Genomic DNA, 10,875 nt, shown 5'->3' on the forward strand with positions numbered 1-10,875 from the left:
ATTGAGGGGTGATAGATATAGGAGAGATGTCAGAGGTAGGTTCTTTAGTCAGAGAGTAGTAAGGGCGTGGAATGCCCTGCCTGCAAAAATAGTAGACTCGCCCACTTTAAGGGCATTTAAATGGTCATTGGATAAACATATGGATGATAATGGAATAGTTTAGGTTAGATGGGCTTCAGATTGGTTTCACAGGTCGGCGCAACATCGAGGGCCGAAGGGCCTGTACTGCACTGTAATGTTCTATGTTCTAAGTCATTTGAATAACACACTGTTTGACACATGTATTCCATGTAACCTAAGTTTCACTCTGAGGGGCTACGATGAGAATAAAGAAAGAGAAACTTCAGAGAGTCATGGATACTTACAGCATGGAAACTCACTCTTCGGTCCAACTTGTCCATGCCAACCATGTTCCCAAACTAAACTAGTCCCACTGGCCTGCGTTTGGCCCATATTGCTCTAAACCTTTTCCATTCATGTACCTGTCCAGATGTCTTTTAAATGCTGTAACTGTACCTGCATCTACCACTTCCTCTGGCAGTTCATTCCACCTATGAACCACCTCTGTGTAAAAAGGTTGCCTCTCAGGTCCCTTTTAAACCTTTTTCCTCTCACCATAAAAATATGCCCTCTCGATTTGAACTCCCCCACCCTAGGAAAAAGACCTTAGCTATTCACCTGATCTATTCCCCTCATGATTTTATAAACCTTAATGAGGTCACCCCTCAACCTCCTATGCTCCAGTGTAAAAAGTCCCAGCCTATCCAGCCTCCCCTTACACCTCAAACCCTCCAGCCCCAGCAACATCCTGGTAAATCTTTTCTGAACCCTCTCCAATTTAATAATATCTTTCCTATCGCAGGGCGACCAGAACTGTACACAGTACTACAAAATCTGTTACGTTCCGCTCCAAATCTTAAAGTCCTTTTATAACTCTTTTTGAAAAACTATTATTTGTTTTATTTATTCAGGGACTGTAGGTTTTGCTGTTTGGGCCAACATCTGTTGCCCATCATTGGGAAGGTGGTGGGCTGCTTTTTTTTTGGACTGGTACAGCCCATTGTAGTGTAGGTATATTCACAATTATATTAAGGAGAACGTTCCAGGATAATGACACAGCAGCAGAGAGGAGATGATTGTTCCCTATTGGGAAGATGGGGAGATTGTTAGAGGAGGATTTGAATACAGGAGCAAGGACGTCTTGCTGCAATTATACAGAGCCTTGGTGATGCTACCCCTGGGAGGACTGTGTGCAGTTTTGGTCTCCTTACCTGAAGATGGATGATCTGGTTACGGAGGGAGTGCAACAAAGGTTTACCAGACTGATTCTTGGGATGATCGGACTGGCCGGTGAAGAGAGATTGAATCGGTTAGGATTATATTCACTGCAGTTTAGGCTTTTCCCTGGGATGGGTGGTGGCGTCCAAAACGAGAGGGCATAGGTTTAAGGTGAGAGGGGAAAGATTTAAAAGGGACCTGAGGGCAACGTTTTCATGCAGAGGATGGTGTATGTATGGAATGGGCTGCCAGAGGAATAGTTGGACATGGGTACAATTACAACATTTAAAAGGCATCTGGGTGGGCATATGAATAAGAGCCAGTTTAGAGGGGTATGGGCCACATGCTGGCAAATGGGACTCAGTCAGATTGGGATGCCTGGTTGGCATGAACGAGTTGGACCGAAGAGTCTGTTTCTGTGTATGACTCTTAAGTGCAACAACTACAGCTTTAATTAAATAGCACTTTAACATTGTCATCAACAACCACTTGCTAACGAGTATGATTGTCCTGCTAGGAAACTCCGTGTCACTGATCGTGGTTGTGTGGTCGATCAGCCCGATCCTCGAGTTAGATCACTGACCACACCTTTGGAAGGTGTTTTTGGGAGGTGAAAATGGTCCTTAGCCTTGAGATCACTGGAACCTTTCTCTGTTTCCTTTTCAGTACTTCCTCTTGCCCCTGGGTGATATGGAAGAATTGTGTCCCTTCATACTGGAGCTTCCTGTTCTGAGCGAGGGTCTCCCTTGCTTTGACATTTACGTTGCATTTCTTGGGCGAAGCCTGTAGGGAGTCTTTGTCCTGCTCTCGTTGAGTGCCTTCCTTGAGCTGGCGAAGACGATTTGCTTTGGTAGTTGGAATTCAGGCATCCTCAGCATGTGGTCGGCCAGTGAAGTCAGTTTCGGATGATCACAGCCTTGACATTGGCGCTGTTAGCTGTCTCCAGGACAGTCCTGTTAATATGCCTGTGCTCCCAGCTAACACGGAGAATCTGTCTCAGACAGCGTTGATGGTACTTCTCAAAGATCTTGAGGTGGCGCTGAATCATGTTCCAAGTGTCGGAGCCATACAGAAGGATTGATTGCCTTATGCATACAGATCTTGGTAGCACGGATGTCATAGCCATTGAAGACTCTCATCCTTGGCGCCTGAAGGGGTTATTCACAGAGTGGGTGCAATGTTGAATCTCTGCCTCAATGTCAGCCTTAGATGAGAGGTAGTGTCCCAGGTAAGGGAAATGTTCCATGTGTGGGAGGATTTCTGCATTGATCTTAATGGAGGGATGGACCGGAACTTGATCTGGGATGGGTTGGTAAAGGATTTGACTGTTCCTGAGATTGAGGCTGAGACCAATTCTTCAGTGTGCTTCCCCGAAGGCATTCAGTGAGGATTGAAGATTCTCTGCTGAGACAGCAGAGGGGACATTGTCATCCACATACTGAAGTTCCACAAGCAAGGTCAGTCCTGGGTTTCTTCTTGGATTTCAACCTCAACTAGTTGAAATATGTTCTGTCCATCCCATCAGTACTTCAACATTCTGTATTATTAAACAGGGTTAGCTCCTGAGGCACCTGAAACGTTGGGATTGGTGACCAAGTGCTTGATCAGAGATGTGGGTTTTAAGAATTGCATTAAAGGGGAGTGCAAATGTAGGAAATAAGAGCAGAAGTGGCTGCTTGAGTGTGCAAAGGCTGAAGGAGGGAGAGGAGTAGAGAGAGGGAACATTGCATTCAATTCTGGTCATCACGTTACAGGAAGTATGTGGAGGCTTTGGAGAGGGTGCAGAAGAGGTTTACCAGGATGCTGCCTGGATTAGAGGGTATGAGCTATATGGCGAGGTTGAAAAATTTGTGTTGTTTTCTCTGGAGCAGTGGAGGCTGAGGAGAGACTTGATAGAAGTCTATAAAATTATGAGATGCATAGATAGGGCTAATGGTCAGAACCTTTCTCCCAGAGTCGAAGTGTCTAATACTAGGAGGCATGCTTTTAAGGTGAGAGGGAGAATGTTCAAAGGAGACATGGGGGACAATTTTTTACACAGAGTGGTAGGACTGTGAAATATGCTGACAGGGGTGGTGGTGGAGGCAGATATTTAAGGGCGTTTTAGGTAAGCACATGAATATGCAAGATATGAAGGGATATGGACCAAGGGCAGGCAGAAGATATTAGTTTAATTTGGCAGGTGTTCGGCACAACATCGTGGGCTGAAGGGCCTGTTCCTGTGCTGAAGTGTTCTACGTTCTAACTCCCAAGATTGGTGGTCAAGAGCTGAAGACCTCACCACCAGTGTTAGAACGATTGGAGTTGGGCAGGGTTCGCTCGAGGAGTTGGGCAGGGTTCGCTCGAGGAGCTGGAATGTGGATATCCCTGGGGAGATTACAGATAGGAATGGACTACTGTGCCCAATGCCAACAACAGAGCAGTCTGAATGGTTACAATTCCAGAAGGGTTTACTTTGGAAAGCTGTGAGGCTCCATTGAGTACAGTGTACAGTCTTCTAAGATTGGAGAGCCTGTGTGCCACCTCCTGTTCCATCCGATCCTCCCCAGTTCCAGCCTGTGATTGAGGGCAATGTCAGGCTGGTCATCGACTAAAAAGACAGTGGATCATTTGCTGGCTGTAAACTGCTGATACCACTCTGCTTGTGAACTGTGAATAATTGGTCACAAATTGTTTGATGTTAGATGTCCAAGGATCTGAGAGCTCAGAGTGATCATAATTGTAAAACCCTGTACTGTGAATCCCTTCCAGTTCTAACACAATTCAAGGAGCTCCCCTCCTTGGTGAGTGGGATGTGAACTTTGGGTCAATACACTGATGTTTCGCTGTTCACCTGAACTGTCCAAGTAGGGCCAGGCCAGAACAGGATCACACTATCTGAGCAGCTCGGTTACTGATGGCCTCTCCTTGTTCGTACTGAATGTTAACGTGATTGGTCTGCATCAGGCTCAGGGTCAGACTGAGGGTTAGAGAGAGGGGGTAAAGGTCAGAGTGCCTCAGACTGAGGGTATGCCTGGGACATGATTTCCTGGATTTCTGCCCGGTCTGCTCTGGTGTGAAGGATGTGTCAGGTGTTGGTTGAAGGCGGCTCTGGGCTGTGTTGTAAAGCTGAGCTCTGGACTGTGGACACTGGCTGTGATCCTTGGGCCTGGCCTCACTGGCCGAGGGCCTGGGGCACACCCTATTGCCCACGGCACGGTAACAAGGGGAGGAGGTTGGGGAGGGTGGTGCCTGGTACAGAGTGAGTGGGGCTGGTACATGGATGTTAACCTTGCCTCATGTCAGGCTTGACCTGTGCAGGGTGACACAGGAACATGACCTTGAAGGCCTTCATTTTGAAGGCGTAGAGGACAGGGTTGACAGCGGAGTTGGCGTGGGAGAGGGTGATGGCGGTGAGCAGCAGTGGGAGGGGCACTGGGCACTGTGGGCACATCAGGAGGACACAGTTCATCAGGTGGAGGGACAAACAGCAGACAGCGAAGAGGATGAGCACAAGGAAGAGTGAGCTGGCCGTCTTCAGTTCTCGCCAGGACCCTGCTACCCGTTCGTCGCGAGCCGCCTCACCTGTGTCAGGACCCGGGCGTAGATGAGGAACATGGCGGCCAGAGGCCCCAGGACGCAGCCAAAGAAGTTGAAATACACCATGTAGGCCATATCCATCACCGTGATAAAATAACAGTGTCCGTCTGCTGTTGGGGCGTGGTGCCAGCCCATCAGGGGCACGAGGCCTGGCAGGAGGGACAGGAGCCAAGTGAGAGCGATGGCCGCCCCCGCGTTTCTGGGTGTGACGATGGTGTGATAACGCAGTGGGAGGAAGATGGCCAGGTAGCGGTCGAGGGCGACGGCCAAAAGGCTGAAGATGGAGCTCTGGGTCAGCACCGTCAGCACGCGCAGGCAGAAGTTGTCACTGGGCATGCCCAGGTCGGTTAGCACAGCACAGGGAATGGCCAGGGCACCCACCCCGATGTCAGCCACGGCGAGCGAGACCAGGAAGCGGTTGGTGATGGTGCGCAGGCGGTGATCCTGCAGGACGGCAGCACAGACCAGCACGTTCTCATAGACAGACACCACCGCTATCACCAGCTCCGCCAACGTGTACGGGAGGTTAAGGCTTGCGGCATGGGGACTGGCCGGTGTGATGTTTGTTTGCTCCGTGGCTGTACACTCCAGTGACAACGTTTTGTGTGCCCCTGTCAAAAGCTGTTCTTGGGTGACAGGACCCCTCACCCCTCATAGGCCATGTTTCCCTCCGAGTGAGTTGGTCCCACCTCCTTTGTCTTCCTCCTTGTTTGTGGGCCACGTTTACCTCTGAAAGAGCTGGCCTCACCTCCTTTGTCTTCCCCTTTGCTTGCACAGCTGTCTTCACCTTTAAATCTGATTCAGAGAGAATGGACCAGTTATTGAACAGTTTTTATTTAACTCCTTCGTGCAATGTGGGTATTGCTGGCAAGGCCCAACATTTATTGTCCTTCAACTGAATGGCCTACTAGATGATTTTTAGAGGGCAGTTTGGTGTCATCCACATTGCTGTGAGTCTGAGTCACATTTTAGGCCAGACCATACAAGAATGGCAGATTTCCTTCCCTTAAGAGGATAAGTGAACCAAATGGACTTTTCCAACACAACAGAAGTTGCTGGAAAAGCTCAGCGGTTTTGGAAGCATCTGTGAAGAAAACATCAGAGTTAACATTTTCAGATCCGGTGACCCTTCCTCAGAACCGAACCGAAACGTTAACTCTGATTTTTTTCTTCACAGATGCTGCCAGACCTGCTGAGCTTTTCCAGCAACTTCTGTTTTTGCTCCTGATTTACAGCATCTGCCGTTCTTTCGGTTTTAATTAGGATTTTTCCAACATTTGACAATAGTTGCAAAGTACAGTACCCAGAAATCACGGGCTAGCCTTTAATTCCAGAATTTCTGTTGAATTCAAATTTCACCATCTGCTGTGGTAGGATTTGAACCCGTGTACCCAGAACATTGGCCTGAGGTTCTGAGTTACTAATCCAGTAATATTGCCACTCCACCACCACTTCCCTGTAATGGTCCAATTTTCAAGGGGGTGCAGGAGAGGAGAAAGCTGGTGACTCAAAACACAAATCCTTGGAGGTAAGTTTAATTTTTTAAAAAATTCACAAATAGGGACATAGTATGAAATTGAGGAATCTGCTTTTACGCTTTCACTGGTGCATAAAAGAATGGACACCTTGCTAAAGGAGAATACGGAATTCCATTTGGAACAGGGAAATATACAGTGTGGATTGGAAAGGGAAAATCTTAATACACCAACCTCAGTAATCTTTGAGAGTAGACGGTGGAAATGTAGTGGATGTAATTGATCTGAATTTCGAGTAGGCCTTGGACATGATGTCCCATAATAGACTGATGAATAAGGTTAGAGAATGTGGAGTTAAGGGGCGAGTGACAGAATAGATTGCTAGCTGGCTTCGAAACCAAAAGCAGAGACTGGGAGTAAAGTGTTCTCATTCAAAGAGGCAGGAGGTGGGGAGTGGTGTTCTACCAAGATCCTTGCAGGGACCACCACCGTTTACATTTACAACTTAGACTTTGAAATCAAAAATACAATTTCTAAATTTGCGACTAGTGCCAATTTGTGGAAGATGGATGAGGATTCCAACAAATTGAGAGTCTCAGTGGCATAGAGGAACTGCTGGGTGTAACCACAAAAGGTTACGACGTGGGTTAGCAAGGGCATGAGAGGAGAAAATACAGGCACTAGGCTTTATTTCCAGGTGAACTGAAAAGTAGGAAAGGTTTGCTAAACCTGTATTGAATGTTGATTTGACCTCCGAGTACTGTGTGCAGTACTGGTCACTTTAAGAAGGATATAGTGGAGAAGGTTTGCAAGGATGGGAACAGAAAAATCTAGGTATAGATATTGGGAAAGGATTAACAATTGGGTCCTTTTGCTCCTAAATATAGAACTGAGCAGCTGCCTATGAACGATCCCAGGAATGTTTTATGCTGCAATGTTGAATTTGCTGATTAAAGCTACAGTCTTTTTCACAGAATCCCTACAGTGTGGAAAGAGGCCATTCAGCCCCATGGAGTCTGCTCTGCACTGACCCTCCAAAGAGCATCCCACCAGACCCACCTCTCTGCCCTATCCCTGTAGTCCTGCATTTCCCATGGTTAATCCACCTAGCCTGCACATCCCTGGACACTGTGGAAAGTTTAGTATGGCCAATCCGCATAACCTGCACATCTTTGGACTGTGGGAGGAAACCAGAGCACCTGGAGGAAACCCACACAGACACAGGGAGAATGTGCAAAATCCACACAGACAGTCGCCCGAGGGGGAATCGAACCCGGGTCCCTGGCGCTGTGAGGCAGCAGTGCGAACCACTGAGCCACCGTGCCGTTTCCTGATGTGTGTGTAACCCACTGTGGGAAGTTTATGATTCAGTCCCTGAGTCCTTTACAACTGGGACATAACCTTGTTCCTGGAGCTGAGCGTTCATGAGCAGGCGGAAAACATCACTGGGATACCCCTCGGAATCTCAATCACCATTCCCACTCCCCCCAGAAAAGACAGTATCGCTTGTCTCTCCCCGCCACCCTCTCTCCATTTACCCCCAGACCATCGCTGAGCTTCTTGACCTCCAAAAAACTGCCTCTCCTTTTCAACTCTACACCCCCCCACCCCGCCACCTCCAGCCCATTGCTGGGGACCCCACCCCAGCTCTGAGACTGTTTCCCTCCAGTCTGACTCCACATTCAGGCTCTGTGATCATCACCAGCGCGTCCTGTTGCTTTGTAGGATGTAAACTCTCAGTGGATGGCAGGTAGACACAAACCTATTTCCATAACTGCACCCCACCCTCCCCAACTCCACGGCCCACCCTTTGATCACTAAGGTGGGAGATTCTGCCTCCTTGCCTGGTTGACCTTTATCCAACAGCCTCCTCAAAACAGCTGATCCCATCCATTCATGTTTCTGGAATCTTGCTGAGCACCTTGTGGTGTGACTGGTGTGTTATAGTGACGACTGCCAGGCTTCCAGGTTACTGTAGGAGTTGGGAGGGACATAAAGCTTACTTCAAGTCACTATGAAGGCTGTAGAAGTTTTCAATTATTGGTGAAAAAACTGGCTAAAGGCTGTGTCTCCGTACATATATTGAGAGAGAGAGACAATTAATGATTCAGATCAGTGACCTGTCATCGAACCTGGGAGATATTAAAATCTATTTTATTATAACCAACTGTGGTGCCAGGAAGTAATTATCTCCCAGTTCTGATGAGGACTCTCAAATCAGAAACATTAATTCTGTTTCTCTCTCCATAGATGTTGTTGAGTTTCTCCAGCACTCTCTTTTTCTCCATCACATTTCGAGCCCCTACGTTTTGAATTTCTCCGGTCCTTGTTCCCAATGCACTCTTTCATATCTGTCTCTCTCTGTGTCTCTCGCTTGCGCGCTCTCTCTCTCTGTCTCTCACTTGCGCGCTCTCTCTCTGTCTCTTCCCCCTCTCTCTGTCTCTCATCGCCCTCCAGCTTGTTCAAGCTCCTATCCTCTGCTCCTTTCCTACAGTCTCCCATTTCCATCACCCTCTACCTGCAAAGCCAAGCTGCTGAATTGAGTGTTCCTCTCTGGGATCCTGCTTTCCACTTCTCCCTCTTAGAACCATACAGTACACAAGTGGCTGCTTGACTGACCAAAAACTACACTAAATCTACACTAATCCCACTTTCCTGCCCTAGGCACATAGTGTGGAATGTTGTGACACTCCAGATGCTCATCCAGGCACTTTTTAAAGGTTATGAGGTTTCCTACCCTCCCAGGCAGTGCATTCCAGTCCCGTACCACCCTCTGTGTGAAAATCTTTCCTCAAATCCCCTCTAAACCTCTTGCCTATCACCTTAAAGTTATGCCCCCTTGTTTTTGATCCTTCAACTTAAGGGAAACAGCTGCTTTCTGTACATCCTTATGCACCTTAATCAGGTCCACCTCAACCTTCTTTGTTCTAAAGAAAACAACCTCAGCTTATCCAGCCCCTCTTCGTAGCTGAAATGCTACATCCCAGGCAACATCCTGGTGAATCTCCTCTGCACCTCCTCCAGTGCAATCACATCCTTCCTACAGTGCGAGGACCAGAACTGTACACAGTGCTCCAGCTGTGGCCTCACCAAAGTTCTGTACAGCTTCGACATAATCCCTGTCCTTGTAATCTATGTCTCAACTGATGAAGGCAAGCTCCCTGCGTTCCTTCCTAACTACCCTGTTTAACCTGTCCTGCCGCCTTCAGGGATCTGTGGAAGCACCCCAAGATTCCAAACAAAAACAGAAATTTCTCGAGAACCTCAGCAGATCCGGCAGCATTTGAGGGGAGAAAGCAGAGTTAACATTTCAGGTCCAGTAACCCTTCTTCAGAACAGATCCCTCTGTTCCTCTGAGCTTCCGGTTGCCCTGCCATTCATTGACACTCTCTTTCGTCTTCAATGTTGCGAGCTCACTTTAACCAGTGTTAGAAAATGCTGGTGCCTCTGAGTGAGGGCAGTTAAGAGTCAACCACCTTGGCTGTGGGTCTGGAGTCACGTACGGACCAGACCAGGTGAGAAGGGCAGGTTTTCTTCCTGATAGGATATGCGTGACCCGTTACCCCAATCCGGTCATCTTCTGAAACTAGCTCTTAACTTTCCTCACCTGCACTGATTGTGTACCTGGACCATCCATTTGTCACACGATGCCCTCAGATTTGTCCGTGTTGAGGAGCTGCAGTGTGTTTTGAGGAGCTTTCGAGCCTGTCCTTTGCTGCTCTCTTTAAGAGGTTCCTTATAAGGCCCGGGTTGCAGGAGGCGAACTGTAGCTGACAGGACTGTGAAGTAAAGCACGCTCCCCTGCTCCTCTCCACCCCAGTTGGAGCTGGGGAGAGCAGCTGATTATTAGTGCCTGTGCATTGTGCGATTTCCTTTCAGCACCAGCAGTGGGCTCTCAACCAGGACCTTTTTGAGAACAGATTTCCTTTTGTTCTGTATTCCAGGGGGAGGCAAAGCATTGACTGACCAGCCACAGCACATAAACAGGAGTTTTTTTGCAAATGTCAATGGTGTGGACTTAGTGGAGAGACAGAAAGAGATTGGTGATGCAGCTTTTATTGGTTGACCTCTTGTAACTTATTCTGAAACACTTGGGTGTTATACTTGGCAGTGTTAAATGTCACCTGGTCTATAGCAGGGACCCTGCCCCCCGCTTTCACCCAATCCATTAATGAAGCCGCTCTCCCCCCCACCCCTCCCCCCGGCTTTCGCCCAGTCCGTAACAAAGGCTCCCCCACCCCCCGGTGTTATATAAATACACCTCTGTGAGCGTTTGGTGAGGAAGCCATGAGCAGAGAGATAGAACATTACAGCGCAGTACAGGACCTTCAGCCCTCGATGTTGCATCGACCTGTGAAACCAATCTGAAGCCCATCTAACCTACACTATTCCATGATCATCCATATGTTTATCCAATGATCATTTAAATGCCCTTAAAGTTGGCGAGTCTACTACTGTTGCAGGCAGGGCATTCCATGCCCTTACTACTCTCTGAGTAAAGAACCTACCTCTGACATCTCTCCTATATCTATCACCCCTCAAT

General features: G+C 48.1%; 1 pseudogene; it reads right to left on the minus strand.

The window, feature by feature from the left end:
• Positions 1-4,543: 4,543 nt before the first annotated feature.
• Positions 4,544-6,652, minus strand: LOC109922548 (annotated as a pseudogene).
• Between the last annotated feature and the right edge of the window lie 4,223 nt (positions 6,653-10,875).

Source organism: Rhincodon typus, chromosome 5 (assembly GCF_021869965.1).
Source record: "Rhincodon typus isolate 14 chromosome 5, sRhiTyp1.1, whole genome shotgun sequence".
NCBI classification, from domain to species: domain Eukaryota; kingdom Metazoa; phylum Chordata; class Chondrichthyes; order Orectolobiformes; family Rhincodontidae; genus Rhincodon; species Rhincodon typus.